Raw genomic sequence first — 23,400 nt, 5'->3', positions numbered from 1 at the left:
GGCTTACCTTGAGTCAGTCCTCCATTCAGCACACTCAAAAGCTGTTGTTGGTATTATAATTACTTGTAGAGCAGCTCTTTAAGGTCTTAGACAGAGAGGCAGGATCTCCTGGAAGCAGAGCTGGATTTAGGTTTGATGAGGCCCTAAGCCACTGAAGGTAATGGGGCCCTTTATATGTCCAGCCGTCCTTTGTCAACAACAAATTTTGTGTTGAATATATGCTATATGGTAATTTATGGACCTAAAATGTATCTAAAGCCATATGCACATAAAATATGTATTTTACCAAAGTAATTGTTGAACTGAAATACAATTTCTGATTTGTTTACACATTTTTGTCTCCTTGAAGAAGCATGGTCCAATCTGAAAAGTACAAATATTTAGGTTACAAAACTATAAAAATAAAGAAAAAATAAGTTTGCAAAACAATAATTACCATGTGGTTAGGGTAGATCAACGTGTCAGTGTCCACGTATCCCCAGTGTAAATATGACATATTGGCAAAAGTCGGAAATTGAAAGATAACTATAGCATGTACACGAAAATCGATTTCAGATTTGAAATCAGCATTGAAAGAACATATAAGAACAGCTGAAAAAATCTCATGCAACAGAAAATGGAAAAAAAAAATGTTCCTCGAGTGATCCACTGAAAAATGGAGCCCTTGCATCTGGAACTTTCTTTGGCAACGGTTCTAATACTGTTCTTTTTCCACTCGGCAATCTATCACTGGCCAGCAGCAGATGCGAGACATTCTGAACTTTGCCTGGTGGAGCTATTCTGAGCAACTCGCCGATCGCACCTGCAGGAGGGAGATCACATTCACAAGGGAAATAGCCCTGGAAGAAATCCTGCTAAAGACCAGATCACAGGATTACTTCCCAGTTACCCTTTTAGAGGGGTGCAAATGATTTCTGGCAGTGTTTTGTTGCTGCGGTGGTTCTAAAAGGATATCTGTGGGACTAGGAGATCATCGTATTCTGAAGCGAAGGAGCTGACAAATGATCGTCCACAGCCTAGATATGCAACAAAATCACATGCCTGTTTACTGAGAGGCAAGTCCCAAGACAGGAGGGCCAACTTGGCCCCTCAACCATGGGTGCCCAGGGTACCATGCAGCGCGCACCCAGGACCCCAGGAAACTGGCACATATGTCCCAAGAAGTAGTATGGGCAGTCACATCCACAACATACACTTAAAGCACATGGCGTTTTTCTTTTTAAAGTTTTTATTTATACTTTTCAAATTTAAACATTTCATTAATTTCACAATCATTTTAACATTTTAAAGTTTGACTTCCTTCCCCCTCTTTCTGCGGTTCCTTAAATTAATTTTTTAATACCTTAAGTAAAGGTAAAGGGACCCCTGACCATTAGGTCCAGTCGTGACCGACTCTGGGGTTGCGGCGCTCATCTCGCTTTATTCGCCGAGGGAGCCGGCGTACAGCTTCCGGGTCATGTGGCCAGCATGACTAAGCCGCTTCTGGCGAACCAGAGCAGTGCACGGAAACGCCGTTTACCTTCCCGCTGGAGCAGTATCTATTTATCTACTTGCACTTTGATGTTCTTTCGAGCTGCTAGGTTGGCAGGAGCAGGGACTAAGCAACGGGAGCTCACCCCATCGCGGGGATTCCAACCGCTGCCCTTCTGATCGGCAAGCCCTAGCTCTGTGGTTTAACCCACAGCGCCACCCTTAATACCTTATGCATATCCAAATTCATTTAATTATTTACTCTTTTGAAACTGCAGGTTATTTCAATAATCCTGCCAATGTTTTTATCTGTTTGCAATTTATCTGCAAATATTCAACAAACCATTCCCATTCTTTTATGGAAAAGTTTGTTATCTTGATATCTTATTCTTCCGGTAAGTTTCACCATTTCTTCATATTCCTTAAGTTTTTGTATCCATTCTTCCTTTGCTGGGACTTCTGCTTCTTTACATTTTTGGGCTCACGTGGCATTTTTCAAAGAATCATAGGAACTGTAGCTTTTTAAGGGTACTGGGAATTGTAGCTCTCTGGTGGGCATACTACAGCTGCCTTCACATACCCTCCAACATTTCTCCAGTGAAAATAGGGATGTCCTCTTGAATAATAATAATAATTATAATTTTATTACTTATACCTCACTCATCTCACTGGGTTGCCCCAGCCACTCTGGGCAGCTTCCAACAGATATAGAAACATAATAATTTGGATAGAAACGCAATAAATAAATTAAAGCTCAATTAGAATAAGAATAAGATCTAAATAAATTAAAGCTCAAGAAGGACAAGCAGGAGGAGGCTGGAATCTTTTCCATCCACAGTTAGGACAGAAGATTGAGAGGGCACAAAAGTCATGTGACCACAGTCTTCTCCACTAAGTTAAGATGTATGGCATTTCTATTTAAATTACATTTTTTCTAAATGTTAAACATAGATTAGCGCATGCAGATTTCATGCAAATCGGTGTCCTATTTTGCCCTCTCGTGATGCAGCTCCTCTTGTTTGGCGAGGCACAAGTGCCCTTTTCTTAATACTGCGGCTGACGTAGCTTAAAAGCACCGAATTGCCATTACAGTGGTACCTTGGGTTACATACACTTCAGGTTACATACGCTTCAGGTTACAGACTCTGCTAACCCAGAATTAGTGCTTCAGGTTAAGAACTTTGCTGCAGGATGAGAACAGAAATCATGCTCCAGCGGCGCGGCAGCAGCAGGAAGCCCCATTAGCTAAAGTGGTGCTTCAGGTTAAGAACAGTTTCAGGTTAAGAAAGGACCTCCGGAAGGAATTAAGTACTTAACCCGAGGTACCACTGTACCATAGCTGTCAAGTGTCCCTTATTTGAAGGGACAGTCCCTTATTCCAGCGCCATGTCCCGCTGCTGTCCCTTATTGATGGATGTCCCTTAAATGGCCCTTAAATGATGTCCCTTAAATTTCAAAGGAAGCAGCTCCTCTCCCTCCCTCCCTGCCGGCCAGGGAGGAGGGAGGCTCCAACTGTGTTGCTTGTCTGTGTTGCTCACCCAATAAGAAGTCTAAGAATGACTGGGGGTGGAGCTTGCATGCCTTGTGTGTGGCTAGTTAATGCAAGCTGAGGGGGTTTTTGAATGCTGGATGCCATTTTGTTGCATGTGCTGCTGCAAACTTTGCAGTGCAAAGCCAGGCCGGGGAGCCATCTTAAGTTGAGGCTACATAGGCCTTGTGGTGCATGTGATTCAGATTCTATTCAGTTGAACCTCTGGTTACAAGGTTGGTTGGACAGTGTTCTCGAAGCAACCAGCATGAGTTTGACCAGACTGCAGGAGGACAGGAAGACTGGAGTGCCTGGAACAGGTGAGGCTGCAGGTCCCTTATTTTGGCTGCTGGTCCCTTATTTTCAAGGCTGCTGGTCCCTTATTTTCAAATCTGTAAGTTGACAGCTATGCACTGTACTTAGAATTAAAAAATGCTTCATGGACCCAAAAGGAGGCCTAGCTGGGCTCGATGTTTTCACCTGTAGTGCTGTTCTGGTGGAGGCAGCAAGACGATAAAGCCATGCCTTGCAGTAACTCTGGAATAAATCTTCCTAACCTGACAGCTCATAATACTAATAAATACGGGGAGAGTTTATTTCTCCCTCTGTCCAGGGAGAAAATGACTGCATGGGAGTCCGCTCTGGCTACTCGAGCGCTTTATAGATGATTACCAAGTCAATCCCTTCGGCGTCGTGTGCCAAGTGCACCATCTTAATAATTAGAAAAAGGCCCACATAATCATTAAAAAAATAAAAATCATTGGTAATAACCATTATTCCACCCCTCTTGCTGTTTATGTAGACTGCCTGCCTTCCTTTCTCGCTGTTTCTTTAATTTACACGCCCTCCAACATGCCTCTGATGAAAATAGGGACATCCGATTCCACACCCTCCAACATTTCTCTGATGAAAACAGAGACTCCCCCTCCAACATTTCTCTGATGGAAATACAGTCGTACCTAGGTTTTTGAACAGCTTAGTTCTCAAACGTTTTGGCTCCCGAACGCCGCAAATCTGAAAGTGACTGTTCCGGTTTGCGAACTATTTTTGCAAGCCGAACGTCCGACACGGTTTCTGCGGCTTCCGATTGGCTGCAGGAACTTTACCTGCTGTAGATGGAAAGAAGCAATAATAATAATAATAATTTATTATTTGTACCCCGCCCATCTGGCTGGGTTTCCCCAGCCACTCTGGGCGGCTTCCACAGAGACCAAAAATACACTAAAATGTCCCACATTAAAAACTTCCCTGAACAGGGCTGCCTTAAGATGTCTTCTGAATGTCAGGTAGTTGTTTATCTCTTTGACATCTGATGGGAGGGCGTTCCACAGGGCGGGCGCCACTACCGAGAAGGCCCTCTGCCTGGTTCCCTGTAGCTTTGCTTCTCACAATGAGGGAACCACCAGAAGGCCCTCGGTGCTGGATCTCAGTTTCCGGGCTGGACGATGGGGGTGGAGACACTCCTTCAGGTATACTGGGCCGAGGCCGTTTAGGGCTTTAAAGGTCAACACCAACACTCGGTGCTCGGAAACATACTGGGAGCCAATGTAGGTCTTTCAAGACCGGTGTTATGTGGTCTCAGCAGCCGCCCCCAGTCACCAGTCTAGCTGCCGCATTCTGGATTAGTTGTAGTTTCCGGGTCACCTTCAAAGGTAGCCCCACATAGAGCACATTGCAGTAGTCCAAGCGGGAGATAACTAGAGCATGAACCACTCTGGGGAGACAATCCGCGGGCAGGGAGGGTCTCAGCCTGCGTACCAGGTGGAGTTGGTAGACAGCTGCCCTGGATACAGAATTGACCTGTGCCTCCATGGACAGCTGTGAGTCCAAAATGACTCCCAGGCTGCGCACCTGGTCCTTCAAATAACTCCGGGTGGGTTGTTACAACAATTCAGCTCTCTTCTCCCCAGCCCAGTATGTTTCGCAATGCCTGCAGTCGCAACATCCTCCCCGCTTTTTGAATCATAGCATATGACCAAATCGCTTGGGTCTTTTCCTGTGTCTTTAGCTATGACTTAAAGTGAGTGGAATCTGGTCTGTTAAGACAGTGGCTGATGCCAAACTTATTGGTAGATTGGATCATGCTGGCCTCTGGTAACCAGAGAGGTCATCTTGGAGGAATACTTTTTTTAAAAAAGGAGGAACAAAACACTCTGAGTCTTGGTTATTGCGTCTACTGAATATTTAACCTATGAACAACTTCTCCGAATGTGATGCTTCACGCTGAACAAACTCGTTGTTTTGTTCTGCTTTTATTTGCACTGTGACACAAGATCTCTGCTATTTGTCTTCGCCAAGCACTCGTAAGAGCAGGTTATTAAAATGAGTCAACCTGGAATCTGACAGCTCTCACACTGGAATTCACTAGGTCAGGACAGGACAGAGGAGGACGCTAGCAACAGGGGATTAAAATATTTGCTAACTTTAAAGAGATTCCTTTTATGCAATGCACACAATTTATCAGAGAACACCACCCATGACAGGCCCAGAGGTCAGATAACATAAACAAAAGAGTTTTATTGGTGTTGGTTTTTTGGCAAACCTTTGCAATGGCTCATCCTGAATGGTTAACCAACTGGTTGGCCAAGGTGGGGGGCTGAACAGTACAAACTCCAGCAAGAATTGGAGATGGAGATGTAATGTTTGAAGAGCAACAGGACTGGCAAAAAGAGCTGTGGTCCCATTCCATATATTTTACTGTCCCAACGTGAACTTGCAAGAAACAGTTCTGCAAAAAATTCCAGCTAGAATCAGAGCAAAGATGGCTGTGGAGAACATAAATAGGCTGGTGCCCATGATGTATCGCCAACACACCTTTCCTCATCCACTTTTTATTGCTAATCGATTTTATAAAATAATTCAAGAAATGTGTGTGTGTGTGTGTGTGTGTGTGAGAGAGAGAGAGAGAGAGAGAGAGAGAGTGTGTTTGATACTGACAATAGCTGAGGCAGTGTTCAACTTTCATGGATCACACCTCTAGTGTAGGGACCCATGAAGTTGAACTGAAAGTGCTTCTCTTTATCTTCTCTTCATTTCTTGACAAATGTGACTCAGGGTACTTCCAGACTGCCCCTATTTTCTTTCATTCATATATACCATATATTCTGTTTTACAATTTCAAATACTCATTTTACATCCTTCAGATATCAATGACTTCCCTTCTTCTCTTTCCATGGTTCATTTTATATATCATAAATCCCTGCATATTTTACAAAAGCTAAACCATTCAGTTTTCCATTATTGCATCCATCAAAACTTATTTACACTGCTGAATTTATCTGAATGCCGCCAGCGTTTTCAGCCATGTATCTCCTGTATATTCAATAAACGTTTTCCAGTCTTCTCTAAACGTATGTTCTTCTTTGATCTCTTATTCTATATGTTAAGTCTGTGAGTTGTGCATATTTTGTTAACTTAAGTTGCCATTCTTCTTTGGTTGGGACGAGCGAGGTCCCAACGACAGACCACCCCTATCTTTGATCTGTTCCATATTATTATTGTTCTTCTTATTATTATTAAATCTTGGTCAAGACAAAGGGGTGTGATTAACTTGACCGGGAGAACAGGAACATGTACACACTCACCTTTTGTTTTACTTAACGGGTAGGAAGTGGAGGTCTAGGGAGGGATGGGGGCAAACCTGGTTGCTCAGGTTTCTGCCAGGAGACCCCTCCCAGATTACGACACAGCTGTGATGTATATATGATGTATGTGTGATGCTTCACTAAGGGTGTTGTGGGTAAAAAGGGAAACTTATAAAAAAGGGAGCTGAAATATACTCGGAGTCGAGAGTGGATTTCATGCTCTTTATTCAGCTCATAGTGGTGAGGAGGAATGGAAGTTCCCCCAGAATGTCGGCTTTATATACATTATTTATAGTGATTGACTATTTCTGGGATTCTCCTGTAGGCCAATCAGGTTGCGGATTCACTTCCACCTGGAGCTGGATTGGGTGGCTCCTGTGGACCAGTCAGACTGCTGCATTCTGAACCCTATTGTTCTAGGACCAATCAGACTGCCGCATTCTGAATCCTATTGTTCTAGGACCAATCAGACTGCTGCATTCTGAATCCTATTGTTCTAGGACCAATCAGACTGCTGCCTTTTGGATCCTATTCAACTCAGTACATAACAGGAGCCATCCTATGTTCTGGGCTTCTTCCTGCTTCTTCCATGTGATGGCTGGAAGCCTTGTTGCAACAATAAAGGCCTTCAGGCTGCTGTTTTGCTCCTATATTCTTGGCTGGTATCTTTGTTTGGCAATCCAAGTGAGCCTGGAAGATTTTCCTATAACAGCTGCAAGGAGCGACATGATCATGGTGTGTGGATCTCAGCATACTATGAAAACTCCAAACCAATCTGAACACTGGTTTGCGAAATATCCATGAAACACAATTCTCTGAGATCTCTGAGGTCAGTGGCGTAGCGTGGGGGGTGCAGGGGGGGCCGGCCGCACCGGGCGCAACATGGGGGGGCACGCTCGCACTCGCAGCTCTCTGCCCCTACCTGGCAGGGGCGCAAATTACTTGCCTTGCCCCGGGTGCTGACAACCCACGCTACGCCACTGTCTGAGGTGGCTATTTCCTTGCAGTAGGAAGAGAAACTAGACAGCAGTGATGTGAAATATCTGACTCTCCAAATATGGTTGGATTCCAGCTAGCATCACACTGACCATTGGACGTGCTGCCACGTGGTCCTGATGCAAGTTGTAGTCCAACAATATATGGGGGACCTCACTTTCCCCGTCTTGCCGGATAGGAATCTTTGTCCAGGTTTCTTAAAAACCTGTTGCTCTGAAGGACGTACTTTGTACGGTAAAGGGCTCTTCCAACGTATTTTAAATGCATGATAGGAAAAACATAATCATTGCCTGTCAGAGATGCCAGCTTCATGTCAGTGATCAATCTGAGAGTACTATTTGCTGTGATGCTGTCAGATTTCTCTCAATCTGTCTGAAGTTTTGCTCCCCCCCCCATACATTAAGATGCTTAGAGGGGCACAGCGGTGTCAGGATCTGTAGGAATATTTTCAGAATTCTTCCGTCCAGTTAACCTGCGAGAGGAAGAGCAAATTTTTCTTATCAATGACTAGCTGAGCAAACATTTACCGTTAACAACCCCCCCCAAAAAAAAATTCAAAACCAATTGCTCTCCTTTACATGCTATTATAGGGATGCGGGTGGCGCTGTGGGTTAAAGCACAGAACCTAGGACTTGCCGATCAGAAGGTCGGCAGTTCGAACCCCTGCGATGGGGTGAGCTCCCGTTGCTCGGTCCCTGCTCCTGCCAACCTAGCAGTTCGAAAGCACGTCAAAGTGCAAGTAGATAAATAGGTACTGCTCTGGCGGGAAGGTAAACGGCATTTCCGTGCACTGCTCTGGTTTGCCAGAAGCGGCTTAGTCATGCTGGCCACATGACCCGGAAGCTATACGCCGGCTCCCTCGTTCAATAAAGCGAGATGAGCGCCGCAACCCCAGAGTCACGACTGGACCTAATGATCAAGGGTCCCTTTACCTTTACGTTTTACATGCTATTATTATTTACATGCAGACTAGAGAACAAATCGAGATGTTGCAATAAGGACAAATGCAAACATTTACAGATTTCTTTTTCATTCAAGGAATATTCAAGGTGGTCTCCAGTCCTTAAAAAACAGCAAATTAAAAAGTGTGTTCCCATGCATGCCTACCCGTTGGTAAGCCTCATCACGTTCAGTGGGACTTGCTCTCAGGTAAGCAGGTATAGGATTGTAGTCTCAAACACCGACCACATAACAGAACATAAGAAAAGCCTGCCGGACCAAGCCATTGACCCATCATGTCCAGAATTCAGAGTTGGATAACAGCTCGGATTGGAATGGAACCAAATGAAGCTGCACTAGTAAAAAGACAGTTGGAAAAGTATATATACACAAACAAAGCTGTATTCGACGGACGAAGGATATACGATTTCTGACATGACTGAGAATCGCAGAGCCAGAGACAAAGAAGTTCAGAGCGTTAAAATCGAGTTGTGGAAATATGGAAACAACGACGAGAGGCAGGATTGAGATTTGGAGATATGCTTCAAGGTCCAGTGTTATGTACTGAGTTTAATAGGATCCAAACTGCAGCAGTCTGATTGGTCCTAGAACAATAGGATCCAAAATGCAGCAGTCTGATTGGTCCTAGTATAATAGGATTCAGAATGCAGCAGTCTGATTGGTCCTAGAACAATGCAGCAGTATGATTGGTCGGCAGGAGCCACCCAATCCAACTCCAGATAGAAGTGAATCCACAACCTGATTGGCCTACAGGAGAATTCCGGAATTAGCCAATCACGTGCAGCCCATTGTGTAAATAATGTATATAAAGCAGATATTTTGAGGGGGACTTTCATTCTTCCTCACCACTATGAGCTGAATAAAGAGCATGAAATCCACTCTCAACTCTGAGTATATTTCATCCAGACTATGGGAAGTCCCAAAAATTAATAATTATAATTCAGAAGATAATTTGATCTTTTTTATTTTATTTTTTTATTTTTATTGGATTATGATTTGATATGATAATTGGATGTTTTAAACTGGAAAATTAATAAAAACTATTTAACCAAAAAAACCCACATCATGTCCAGAATTCTGTTCTCCCGGCTAGTAGCCATTGAAAGCGCTCTCCTCCATGAATTTGTTTCATCCTCTTTTACAGCCATCCAAGTTGTTGACCATCGTGGCCTCCTGGGGCACTGAGTTCCATAGTTTAACTGCGTGAAGATGCACCCATTGAACTCAACGGAATTCACTTTTGGATAGTCATGCACAGAATTGCACCACTGAGCAGGTAAAAGTCAAGCGGCAAAGCTCTCAAGAGTGAAAAGTTTGGATTAAAACCGAAGCCTTTCAGAAAACGGGGTGAAATTATCTACCTAAGATCTTGGCAGAATAGTCTTTTTTTTTAAAAAAATAACTTTTATTCAAAATTGAAACAAAACATATTATCCAGAAACATATCATCCTTATCCCCCACATTTTTCCTCCCTCCCCCACAGAACCCCCCCACCCCCTGACTTCCCTCAGTTCCAGTCATTGGTTTCTCTAAAAATACTGTTTTCTGCATGTTACACAGTTGTATAGATCCTCAAACTATTTAGCTGATTATTATCAATAAAAAGTTTGTGAATGTTTATTCAAAGCCAGCCAAGGAGTCCAGTTCGCTTTGTTGCGTCTTCAAATACTTTGTAAAGGGTTCCCATTCATCCTTAAAGTCACAGTTATTCTTGTCCCATAGCTTGTATGTCAGTTTTGCCAGTTCTGCATAGTCCATCAATTTTTCTTGCCATGATTCTTTAGTTGGGGTTTCTTCAGTCTTCCATCCTTGTGATATTAAAACTCTCGCGGCTGTTGTTGCATACATGAAGATGTTTTTCAGCTTTTTTTTGGCAGATCTTTCCCTACAATCCCTAATAAAAATGCTTTAGGTTTTTTAACAAATGTTAAATGGAACATTTTCTTCAATTCGTTGTATATCATTTCCCTTTTTAAAAAATTACCTTACAATCCCACCACATACGATAAAATGTCCCCTCCTTTTCCTGACACTTCCAACTAGTTTTGTACATTTTCCCTAACTGCACTGGTGTTGTGTACCATCTGTACATCATCTTCATGTAATTCTGGCAGAATAGTCTTTATTAAGGGACTAAGGTGATGGCAAGTTTTTGGATCAGAGTGGGCTCCCGTGTGCTTTGGGGTCTGAGTGAAAAAGAAGAGGTGATATTTTGCTTATCACCACGCACACGGCCCCTTTCACCATTCCGTCACTTTCCCTGGCGAGGCTGAATCCTATCCGGATTTTCAGTACGATGGGAAATCAGAGAGAGGTTCCTTTCTTAGGAAGTGCGACTGTCCGTCATATGCCCATCGATTTTTCCATTGACTTTTGCTGGAGCTTAGATATTGAACAGCCATCTGTTTTGTGTGTGTGTGTGTGTGTGTGTGTGTGTGTGTTTAAAAAATATCCACTCTGACCACTGAAATATAGGAAGACATCATGCAAACATGATCAATGATGACAAATCGGATGCAGTTTGGGCCCATGCTAATGGTCTAGCTTGATGCTTAATGAGAGATTGAGAGAGTGCCTATTCCTCTTAACATCCCTCGACTTTCCTTACACACACAGTGTTTCCACGCCACCCCCACCCGAAGCTTTTATTCCTGGCTTTGTCCCTTCAGATCTTTATGGTGCATCAATTTTTCCATTGCTCTGATTATGTAATGCTGGATCAAGTAATCTCCGGAGGCCATCAGTTATGTTTCCGAAATGGCCAGGGGGCATATCACTTTCCGGATGATGCAAAGAGCTCTCTGCCCCTCCTCTCACCCCACCCCCGAGCAGCGACCTCATCCCCACTCGGTGGCATCTCACAGCTGGGGAATAAAGGATTTGGTTCTAACGTCAATTTCAGACTGCAGATCAACAGCTGACCAAACAAGATCGGTATAAAAACAATGGCTTTTAAGCATTCTTAGCTATTTATTCCCCAGGCTGGGATGGGCAGTGCAGCTCACCCAAGAACAGGTCATTTAACCCTCGTTCGGTGTGAAAACATTCCGTTATGTTTTCCAGTGCAGATCTACTCTTAGGAGAGCCTGACAATGAGTAGACCTTCCTTCCTTCCTCCTTCCTCCTCCCTCCCTCCCTTTGATTAAATTCAGGGATGGAGAACTTCCTTTAAATTCAGGGATGGTGAAATATACTCAGAGTCCTGTAGTGATTTCATGCTCTTTATTGCAGCTTGTAAAACAGTGATTTAATTGCCCCCCCCCCAAACCTCAGGCTTTTATATACATTATTTACACAATGAGTCCCATCTGATTGGCTGATTCTGCTTCCCTCCTGGAGCCTGATTGGTCTTTTCCTGCAGGCCAATCAGTTGTTACATTCTACGATCCTACCAGCCTAATAGTCTGATTAACTTCCTGCATTCTAGGATCCTCCTTGCCTATTGGACTAGGATCCAAGCTTAGTACATAAGAGATGGGGGACTTCCTTTCTTTCTTCTTTCCTTCATTTAAATTCAGGGATGGGGTCCTTCCTTCCTTCCTTCCTTTCTTTCTTCCTTCCTTCCTTCAAATTCAGGGATGGGGAACTTCCTTCCTTCCTTCCTTCCTTTAAATTCAGGGATGGGGAACTTCCTTCCTTCCTTCCTTCCTTCCTTTAAATTCAGGGATGGGGAACTTCCTTCCTTCCTTCCTTCCTTTAAATTCAGGGATGGGGAACTTCCTTCCTTCCTTCCTTCCTTCCTTCCTTCCTTCCTTCCTTCCTTCCAATTCAGGGATGGGGAACTTCCTTCCTTCCTTCCTTCCTTCCTTCCTTCCTTCCTTCCTTCCTTCAAATTCAGGGATGGGGAACTTCCTTCCTTCCTTCCTTCCTTCCTTCCTTCCTTCCTTCCTTTAAATTCAGGGATGGGGAACTTCCTTCCTTCCTTCCTTCCTTCCTTCAAATTCAGGGATGGGGAACTTCCTTCCTTCCTTCCTTCCTTCCTTCCTTCCTTCCTTCCTTCCTTCAAATTCAGGGATGGGGAACTTCCTTCCTTCCTTCCTTCCTTCCTTCCTTCCTTCCTTCCTTCCTTCAAATTCAGGGATGGGGAACTTCCTTCCTTCCTTCCTTCCTTCCTTCCTTCCTTCCTTCCTTTAAATTCAGGGATGGGGAACTTCCTTCCTTCCTTCCTTCCTTCCTTCCTTCCTTCCTTCCTTCCTTTAAATTCAGGGATGGGGAACTTCCTTCCTTCCTTCCTTCCTTCCTTCCTTCCTTCCTTCCTTCCTTTAAATTCAGGGATGGGGAACTTCCTTCCTTCCTTCCTTCCTTCCTTCCTTCCTTCCTTCCTTCCTTCCTTCAAATTCAGGGATGGGGAACTTCTTTCCTTCCTTCCTTCCTTCCTTCCTTCCTTCCTTCCTTCCTTCCTTTAAATTCAGGGATGGGGAACTTCCTTCCTTCCTTCCTTCCTTCAAATTCAGGGATGGGGAACTTCCTTCCTTCCTTCCTTCCTTTAAATTCAGGGATGGGGAACTTCCTTCCTTCCTTCCTTCCTTTAAATTCAGGGATGGGGAACTTCCTTCCTTCCTTCCTTCCTTCCTTTAAATTCAGGGATGGGGAACTTCCTTCCTTCCTTCCTTCCTTCCTTCCTTCCTTCCTTCCTTTAAATTCAGGGATGGGGAACTTCCTTCCTTCCTTCCTTCCTTCCTTCCTTCCTTCCTTTAAATTCAGGGATGGGGAACTTCCTTCCTTCCTTCCTTCCTTTAAATTCAGGGATGGGGAACTTCCTTCCTTCCTTCCTTCCTTCCTTCCTTCCTTCCTTCCTTCCTTCCTTTAAATTCAGGGATGGGGAACTTCCTTCCTTCCTTCCTTCCTTCCTTCCTTCCTTCCTTCCTTTAAATTCAGGGATGGGGAACTTCCTTCCTTCCTTCCTTCCTTCCTTCCTTCCTTCCTTCCTTCCTTCCTTTAAATTCAGGGATGGGGAACTTCCTTCCTTCCTTCCTTCCTTCCTTCCTTCCTTCCTTCCTTCCTTTAAATTCAGGGATGGGGAACTTCCTTCCTTCCTTCCTTCCTTTAAATTCAGGGATGGGGAACTTCCTTCCTTCCTTCCTTCCTTCCTTCCTTCCTTCCTTCCTTCCTTCCTTTAAATTCAGGGATGGGGAACTTCCTTCCTTCCTTCCTTCCTTCCTTTAAATTCAGGGATGGGGAACTTCCTTCCTTCCTTCCTTCCTTCCTTCCTTCCTTCCTTCCTTCCTTCCTTTAAATTCAGGGGTGGGGAACTTTGGGTGCATAGCGCAGAGGAGGACTTGGATTAGCGACTGTGGACCATTTCTTGGACTAAGAGGAAGGGAAAATTGCCCTGGCAAATGTTCCCACCACAACGTCAGACCAGGGCCCAGCTCCTGCTTACGCTTCCTCGCTGTAAGCCTGCCTAGCGGAATGAAGGCTTTGGTTTTATTCCATGCCCTTTTAAGGCCAAACCTCATTGACTAAATTGTAACCGGGTCAAGCTCTTTAGAGGCTGCCATTTAATAGAAATGAATTTTTTACAGTTGAGTAATGGTTTCTTTGTACAAGCAAAGCTTTCCTCAAAATTACCTCCTGATTCTTTTTTGCGTGTGTGGTTATTTATTTATTTATAAAAAAATGAACAAATAAGAAAGGCCGCTCTCTGTTCCTTTGAATACCTAGGACATTTTGGCAGTGGTGGATAACGATTTAATTAATGACTCACATTCATAAGGGTTGATCCTGATTAACAACTTTGCTTCAGTTACTCTCGCTCTCTCGCTCTGTTCCTAAATAGCACTATTAAGCTAAAGAGCTCGGGAATATTTTTGTGTGTGGTGAAAATAAACTAAATACTGCCCTCTGTCAGAATCTGAGTGGAACTGTTCAGGTGACTATTTCCCCTTAAATTTATAATAAGGCCTTCAAAGCTGGTTGATGAGTAATATTTTTTTTTTCACTCTTTCATCAACAAGGATTTTAATGGACATTGATCTGATCTCAGCACAGAAAACAAACCATTGCGAGGCAACAATCTTTGATTATCGTTCTCAAATGCAAAAGGAAATGTTTTTGCACAAATCTAAGTCGCTTAAATTTCAGACAAATGCTGTCACCCATTCTTTTGGGTCAAGGGCTTGTTCAGTTGATATAGTTGCCAAGTCAACCAGTCTCTTTTGCAACATTATGGAGCGCAGTGTTGTTTTTCTGGGAAAAAAGAGGTGCTGGAACTTAACATGAACATCTCCCTTGTATAATAATAGTAATAATAGTAATAATAATTATAATAATTTATACCCTACCCATGTGGCTGGGGAAACCTGAGCGGTTCCCAACAGAATATTAAAAACACTAAAAACTTCCCTAAACATATCTGTAATGTTTATATAATGTTTATTTCGGAACAGTTCTGGCTGAAAAAAAGCCCTGCCACTCCCAATGGCTTCAGGTAGATATTAAATAGCACCAGAGATAAGATTGACCCCTACAGCACCCCATAATGTAGAACCTCCTATTCCCTTCACTGAGCTTTTCTCTGCACCCTTAACAAACTACAGTTCCCAGGATTCTTTGCAGTTTACCTCTCACACCACCAGCCCCCTAGTCCTAGTTTTCTGCCTCAGCCAGCTAGGCAGACTCAAGGCCAAGCTACACATTACACTAAAGACAGAAAATGGTTTCACTATGCAGGGTGGCCTGGGCTCCTGGACTGGATCATGGCCCTGTCTGGATCAGGCCCTATCCCAGTTTCTGGCCAGATATCTCCCTCTTCTTCCTCCCACCTTCACTTCTGTGCCCAGGGCAGCTGTCTACCAACTTCATCTGGTACGCCGGCTGAGACCCTACCTGCCCATCGACTGTCTCACCAGAGTGGTGCATGCTCTGGTTATCTCCCGCTTGGACTACTGCCATGTGCTCTACGTGGAGCTACCTTGAAAGTGACCCAGAAACTGCAACTAATCCAGAATGCGGCAGCTAGACTGGTGACTGGGAGCGGCCGCCAGGACCATATAACACTGGTCCTGAAAGACCTACATTGGCTCCCAGTACATTTCCGAGCACGATTCAAAGTGTTGGTGCTGACCTTTAAAGCCCTAAATGGCCTCAGCCCAGTATACCTGAAGGAGCGTCTCCACTCCCATCATTCAGCCCAGACACTGAGGTCCATCTCTGAGGGTCTTCTGGCAGCTCTCTCACTGTGAGAAGTGAGGTTACAAGGAACCAGGCAGAGGGCCTTGTCGGTGGTGGTGCCCACCCTGTGGAATGCCCTCCCATCAGATATCAAGGAAATAAACAACTATCTGCCTTTCAGAAGCATCTGAATGCAGCCCTGTTTAGGGAAGTTTTTAATGTTTTATGTTTTGTCATGTTTTTGGTGTTCTGTTGGGAGCTGCCCAGATAGGCAGGGTATAGATATTATTATTATTATTATTATTATTATTATTATTATTATTATTAGTCAGAGCTGCCCAAGGTCCCAGCTCACAAAGGACCAACGCCACTTCGCTGTTAAATACGAAAGTCTTTATTGAAGTTCAGTTTCACTTCCAGAACCGCAGCGTGCAGCTCTACGTCTCAACTTTTAGACCGCTGATGCTCCGTCTGAGTCTCCTCCCCCCATACACCAGTTTAAGACTCTAGCCTTACTCCACCTCTTCCTCTGTTCTTTCCGCCTCTGGTTCCGCCTGTCTGTTGGGGTCTCGCCCTTTCTAGACTCTTCTGACGCTGAATCCCCTGAGCCTTCCCCCTCCCTCCAGCGGGCTTTAGGAGCTGGTTCCCAATCCGGGTCTCCTGCTGTCCCTCGCGCCTGTACATTTGAACTTGGCGCGCGCGCCCAGCCAGCAACTTTCCTCCTGACCGTTTCACTGCTGCTGTCACTGCTTCCCCCTTCGGGGAGGCTAGCTGCAACTGACCTCCCCTCCGTTGGAGGCGTGGTCAGCCCTGACTCACCTTCTCTCCCCGCTGGAGGAGACGCTGGCCCTGACACATGTGACTCTTCCCCCCCACTACGCTCTGGTGGGGAAACTGGTCCTGATCCCCCGCTACTGCTTCGGGGTTCCCTGCTGGCTCCTTGTTTCTGGTGCGTTCCCCCTGGGACCCCCCTTGCCCTGACCATCGGCGCCCCCTTCTGGGAATCTTCTGATTCACTGGAGAAGCTCATGGAATCTCTCGGGCCACTGTCATACTCCCCTACGCTGCCCTCGGATTCTTCCCCTTCGCTCTCCATTTCCTCTCTCCCCTGTGCTCCTGCTCCTGAGCCCCTGACAATTATTATTATTATTACTCTGGCTGCAGGCTGCAGTTTAGAGCATCTTCAGAGGGCAAACAGGAGTGATGTGGACATTCAGCAGAATAGCAGCCCAGCAATGGAGATAAATCCAGTTTGGGGTTCCCTTTAGCTGCTTTTCCTTCAAAATAAACACAGCCAACTTAAGCATGCTTGAAAAAACAAAAACAAACCACGGTTAACGCAGTGCTTGACCCTGAGCTTTCATGAGTCAAGAATACTCTCTTGATTTCACTTCTAGCTTAAATACTGTCAGCTAGAGATGGATGAATCTGCCACTTTTGGTTTCTCTCCATTGCTCACTCTTCCAGTTGCAAGTTTGGTTTTCCACATTTCTGCATCAGGACAATTCATCAGCATTCCAGTGGAAATTTACTTGCAAAAATATTTTTATACCGCTAGATCAGAGATAGATAAATAATATGCTGCTTACAGCAATGAAAGCATAAAACCATACATTAAAACCGGTAAAAAAATGATCCAGAAATGTTTTCAGATGTACACAATTATTTCCCATATATTCAATAAACGTTTTCCAATCTTCTCTAAACGTATGTTCTTCTTTCTGCTCTTATTCTATATGTTAAGTCTGCGAGTTGCGTGTGTTCTGTCAACTTAAGTTGCCATTCTTCTTTGGTTGATACCTCACTTGTTTTCCAATTTTGGGGCTAACAAAACGTGGGCTGCAGTAGTGGCATACATAAACAACCTTTTTTGACACTTGGGAATTTCAGTCTGAATTATCCCCAACAGAAAGAACTCTGTTTTTTTGTTTTTTTTTACTTCTTCCTCCTCATTCAGTCAATGAACACAGCTAATAACACCAGGAACTATCCATTTCCCTTCCATTGACTCTGTCACTACTGCAAATCGCTGGTTCCTTACTTGTGGCCTCTGACTTCACATTTAGCATCACCACAAGGGTGACTCGTACTAATAGCTAATGACTTCCTCTCTCCTTGCTTACTTCTCCTGGCCATTTAAAGGATACGGGCTCATAGCTATTATCATTCGACCACCTCATCTCCTGTGTGTTTGCTGCCATGCAGAACAAAACTGAAGATACTCTTCTCTCTCTCTCTCTCTCTCTCTCTCTCTCTGTGTGTGTGTGTGTGTGTTCCACTTTTCCTTCCCTTGAGAAACGAAACTAGTCCTAGGCAAAGAAACCACCCCATCCCAAAACTGGAAAAATAATTCAATTTATTCTGGACCCAATTTAGAAACCAATCAACCCCTATTTGAGTCCATATTCTGTTGGATCTGCACCCCTTTTGCAAAGGCCCCATACCTTTTGGACCTGACCCTAGCCCCACCAGGATGCAGACCCCCTATGGGTCTTAGGTTCCCATCCCAAAATGCAACAGAGGCTCTTGCTTGCAAGTAAGGAAGAGATCTTTATTGGGGGTAATAACTTCTTATTTTCTTCTTTGGCCATCACTAATAGCTGAGTAAGATTGTCTTCCATGAACATGGTTTTAACAGTGAGACCTTAAGTGACTGTGGAGGCCAGTTCTGGATCCACACGTCCTTCCACAGTGGGTCATAGGTTTCCTGGCAGGAGTTGATCACGGTGAGGGTTTGCCAAGCATGTCTTCATCTTAGCACATTTCTTCCTTTCGTCCTGAGTTCAAGCATCTTCAAAGTCCACAACACCTTTGGTAAAGGCTGTTCTCCAATTGGGGCGCTCGCAGGCCAGTGTTTCCCAGTTGCTGGTTTATACTACATTTTTAAAGATTTGCCTTGAGAGAGTCTTTGAGCCTCTTTTGTTGATCACTGGCATTATACTTTCCATTTTTAAGTTCGGAATAGAGTAGTTGCTTTGGATGACGATCATCAGGCATCTGAACAACATGACCGGTTCAACAAAGTTGATGTTGAAAAAGCATTGCTTCGACACTGGTGATCTTTGCTCCTTCCAGTACACTGGGATTAGTTCACCTGTCTTCCCAAGTGATGTGTAAATTTTTTTGGAGACACCGTTGATGGAATCTTTTGAGGAGTTGGAGATGGTATTCATAAGTGGTCCACATTTCACAAGCATACAGTGGGGTTGGTAGTACAAGAGCTTTGTAAACAAGCATTTTGGTTTCCCTGCAAATGTCCCGGTCCTCAAATACTCTGCACTTCAATTGGGAGAAAGCTGCACTTGCAGAGTTCAGTCGATGCTGGATTTTGGCATCAATGTAGAAAGATGACTGCCCAGGTCGGAAAAGTGATAGACACTTTCCAACGTTACACCATTGAGTTGGATTTGTGGTGCTGCAGAGGGGTTGTTTTGTGCTTGTTGGCGCGGCATTTTGGTTTTTGGGATGTTGAGTGATAGGCCAAGCGTCTCGTAAGCTTCTGCAAAGATATTTAGGATGGTTTGGAGGTCATCCTCCGAGCTTGTGCACACCTCGTTGTCATCAGCATACTGAAGCTCTATGACGGAAGTTACTCGACAGGAAGCACAAAGTCCACATGTCAAGGTTCCATCCGTAACTGAATGGAAGCTAGGAAGCTGTCCCAACAAGTTGACATACCCCTTTCCACCAAGCATTTAAAGATGAGGTGGGGAAGGCTCACCCATGGGACTCTTTTGCCCTACAAGTCTGTTGTGCACTCACACACATGTTCCACTGTGATGGGTGCATCTGATCCTATCTACAAAGACAGTACCTGGTTCGTGGTGACAAGACTGTCTCCTGCCCTTCTGACTCCAGCTCTGATGCCTCCTCCTCCTTACTAGTTAACATCCCCTCTCTCTCCCTGGTCAGGATACTGTCCTCTGCAAAAGAGGTAGGAGAGAAAGATGGCAGTTGTCGCCCAAAACATCTGTATGATGTATGTATGTATGCCGCCATGAGCCCGGTCTTGGCTGGGGAGGGCGGGGTGTAAATTATTATTATTATTATTATTGGAGCAAGTTGGTGAAGGCTGATTTTTGAGAAGGGTAAATTGACTTTTTCTTTAAAAAGCATCTTAAAAAGCAGAGACACCACCTTGCCAACAAAGGTCTGTATAGTTAAAGCTATGGTTTTCCCAGTAGTGAAGTATGGAGGTGAGAGCTGGACCATAAAGAAGGCTGATTGCCGAAGAATTGATGCTTTTGAATTATGGTGCTTGAGGAGACTCTTGAGAGTCCCATGGACTGCAAGAAGATCAAACCTCTCCATTCTGAAGGAAATCAGCCCTGAGTGCTCACTGGAAGGACGGATCCTGAAGCTGAGGCTCCAATACTTTGGCCACCTCATGAGAAGAGAAGACTCCCTGGAAAAGACCCTGATGTTGGGAAAGATTGAGGGCACAAGGAGAAGGGGACGACAGAGGACGAGATAGTTGGACAGTGTTCTCAAAGCTACCAGCTTGAGTTTGACCAAACTGTGGGAGGCAGTGGAAGACAGGAGTGCCTGGCGTGCTCTGGTCCAGGGGGTCACGAAGAGTCGGACACGACTAAACAGCAACAAAATTGACTTTTCACATGGATCTTGCAAAGCAGCTTTGAGGTGAAGGGAACAGGGACTGAGGCTGGTCCGTTGAATGTGGAGCCACTCCAGGGACACAATCAGGGGGAAAAAAACCTTTAGCGGTTTTACTTTCAGGATATGATTGCAGAGCAAATGGTGCTGAAAGGGACACATGAATCCTCAAACGAGTTTAATTTCTGCCATTTGGAATAAACGTGGCTAAAGAAGTAACTGATTTATTTCAATGTCCAATGAGCCACTCCAATTACAGAAAAGCAAATCGCCAGAGAAAACCGGCAGCCGTAATTAAGTGAGCACAGTAATTAAAAATGTTTCCCAAGATATCCGATACGTGACACCCCCACCAGGCGTTGTGCTGATTTTTTTTTTTTCTATTCCTGATTCCAAGTAAATGGCATCTCCAGTGTTGCCATGGTTACAGATGCAGGGAACAAGAAAAGCTGTGATGAGTCTCATTGCACAGTGACCTTGTGGCGCTCTGAGTATAATGGTTTAGCAAAATTTGTATTGGAAAGAGCCTAAAATGTTTTGTTTACATACAAAAATATGTGTATTGGGGGAAATGCATTGTTTTAAAGTTCTGTAGTTGTTTCTTAATTTCTGAAATAACTTGTGCTAATGTATCAAGCACAAGGCATCAGTGACCTCTGCTCTGAAAGCCTCTATCCCATGGATAGGCAAACTAAGCCCTAGGGGCCAGATCCGGCCCAATTGCCTTCTAAATCCGGCCCGCGGACAGTCCGGGAATCAGTGTGTTTTCACATGAGTAGAATGTGTCCTTTTATTTAAAATGCAACTGGGTTATTTGTGGGGCATAGGAATTCATTCATTCTCCCCCCCCAAAAAAAATATAATCTGGGCCCCCAGATACATGATGCTTCCTAGCAGCATTCTCTCTATAAAATAATAATAATAATAATAATAATAATAATAATAATAATAATAATAATAATAATAATAATGTGTGCTGATGTTGTTCAGCTTCTTGTGAGCGGCATTTAAATCCCTGATTTACATTGGAGCTCCTCAGATATCAGTAGGGGGCATCATTGCCTATGAACATTTCCCCATCCATTGCATTGTGATTTCTGCCATTAATGCAAGGACACGAGAGATGTTCGTGTGGCAGTTTTGGAGCCCAGTTCTCTAATCCCTATAAGCATAATCAGGCAGGTGTGGTAAATGAAATAGCGCTCATTGACATGAAGAAGGATTTCAAAAAGCGAGGGGTGTTTAAGGACTGGCTTACCTGCACCCTTTGAAAGAGGAAAGACTCTTTGATCCCAATGCCCTAATGTAATGAAATAAAGCTGGAATAAAGCCATGGTCCCCATTTTCTTCTCCTTCCCCTCTTGTATCTCTTGTTTCCATATCTAGACTGTAATCTCCTTCAAGCAGAGTCCTCTGTTTTCCTTCTTTGCAGAGTGAAATGTGCATGGACATCATCATCATCATAATACAGTCAAACCTCATTTGTCGAACGTAATCCATCTGGCTTCCGAAATGTTCAACAACCAAGGCATGGCTTCTGATTGGTTGCAAAAGCTTCCTGCACTCTTGCACGTTGGACGTTTGAATCATAGAATCATAGAATCATAGAATCATAGAATCATAGAATCATAGAATCATAGAGTTGGAAGAGACCACAAGGGCCATCGAGTCCAACCCCCTGCCAAGCAGGAAACACCATCAGAGCACTCCTGACATATGGTTGTCAAGCCTCTGCTTAAAGACCTCCAAAGAAGGAGACTCCACCACACTCCTTGGCAGCAAATTCCACTGTCGAACAGCTCTTACTGTCAGGAAGTTCTTCCTAATGTTTAGGTGGAATCTTCTTTCTTGTAGTTTGGATCCATTGCTCCGTGTCCGCTTCTCTGGAGCAGCAGAAAACAACCTTTCTCCCTCCTCTATGTGACATCCTTTTATATATTTGAACATGGCTATCATATCACCCCTTAACCTCCTCTTCTCCAGGCTAAACATGCCCAGCTCCCTTAGCCGTTTGGCTTCAGAAAAACGTTTGAAAACTGGAGCATTCACTTCCATGTTTTTGTCGTTCAGGAGCCAAAACGTTCCAAAACGGAAGCGTTGGGGATCCGAGGTTTGACTGTAATAGCCTTTTTCCTTTTCCTTTTTAACATCATACATCTTTTACAACTCAGTCCGAAGAACACTGGGTGCAAGCCAGATGTAAGGCAATGCAACACTAGGGTAACTCTCTCACTGAGGAAAGTGCCCCACCAGCTCACAATTCATATATCCAATGAGGTAGGACGCGGGTGGCGCTGTGGTCTAAACCACTGAGTCTCTTGGGCTTGCTGATCGGAAGGTCAGCAGTTCGAATCACCGTGACAGGGTGAGCTCCCGTTGCTCTGTCCCAGCTCCTGCCAACCTAGCAGTTCGAAAGCACACCAGTACAAGTAGATAAATAGGTACCGGTGCGGCGTGAAGAGAAACGGTGTTTCCATGCGCTCTGATTTCCTTCACGGTGGTTTAGTCATGCTGGCCACATGACCTGTGGACAAACGCTGGCTCCCTCAGCCTGAAAGCGAGATGAGGGCCGCAACCCCGACAGTCGCCTTTGACTAGACTTAACTGTCCAGGGGTCCTTTACCTTTACCTTTTCTATCCACTGAGGAGACAGCCTTTTTAATTTTGGCATGAACCTCGATGTTTCAGCCCTTGTGTCGTCAATGGGATATGATTCCACATAGGATCTCCGGCTGCAAGGAGTTTTTATTGGTCAGTTATAAGAAAGCCGGGGATGTGGGTGGCGCTGTGGGTTAAACCACAGAGCCTAGGACTTGCCGATCAGAAGGTCAGCGTTTCGAATCCCTGCGACGGGGTGAGCTCCCGTTGCTCGGTCTCTGCTCCTGCCCACCTAGCAGTTCAAAAGCACCTCAAAGTGCAAGTAGATAAATAGGTACCGCTCCGGCGGGAAGGTAAACGGCGTTTCCGTGTGCTGCTCTGGTTCGCCAGAAGCGGCTTAGTCCTGCTGGCCACATGACCCGGAAGCTGTATGCCGGCTCCCTCGGCCAATAAAGTGAGATGAGTGCCGCAACCCCAGAGTCGGTCACGACTGGACCTAATGGTCAGGGGTCCCTTTACTTTTACCTTTTATAAGA

General features: G+C 44.6%; 1 protein-coding gene across 1 annotated transcript in view; it reads left to right on the top strand.

The window, feature by feature from the left end:
- The first annotated feature begins 3,135 nt into the window (after nucleotides 1-3,135).
- POMGNT2 (protein O-linked mannose N-acetylglucosaminyltransferase 2 (beta 1,4-)) overlaps nucleotides 3,136-23,400 on the top strand; it is a 44,682-nt gene continuing 24,417 nt past the window's right edge. Inside the window, exon 1 of the mRNA XM_083578053.1 lies at nucleotides 3,136-3,318. The gene's annotated coding sequence lies outside the window, so the exon portion shown is untranslated. The remainder of the gene's footprint in view (nucleotides 3,319-23,400) is intronic.

Source organism: Podarcis filfolensis, assembly GCF_964270895.1.
Source record: "Podarcis filfolensis genome assembly, chromosome: 12".
NCBI lineage: Eukaryota > Metazoa > Chordata > Lepidosauria > Squamata > Lacertidae > Podarcis > Podarcis filfolensis.
Note: the sequence above shows the minus strand (reverse complement) of the source record. Positions and strands in the feature narration are given on the sequence as shown.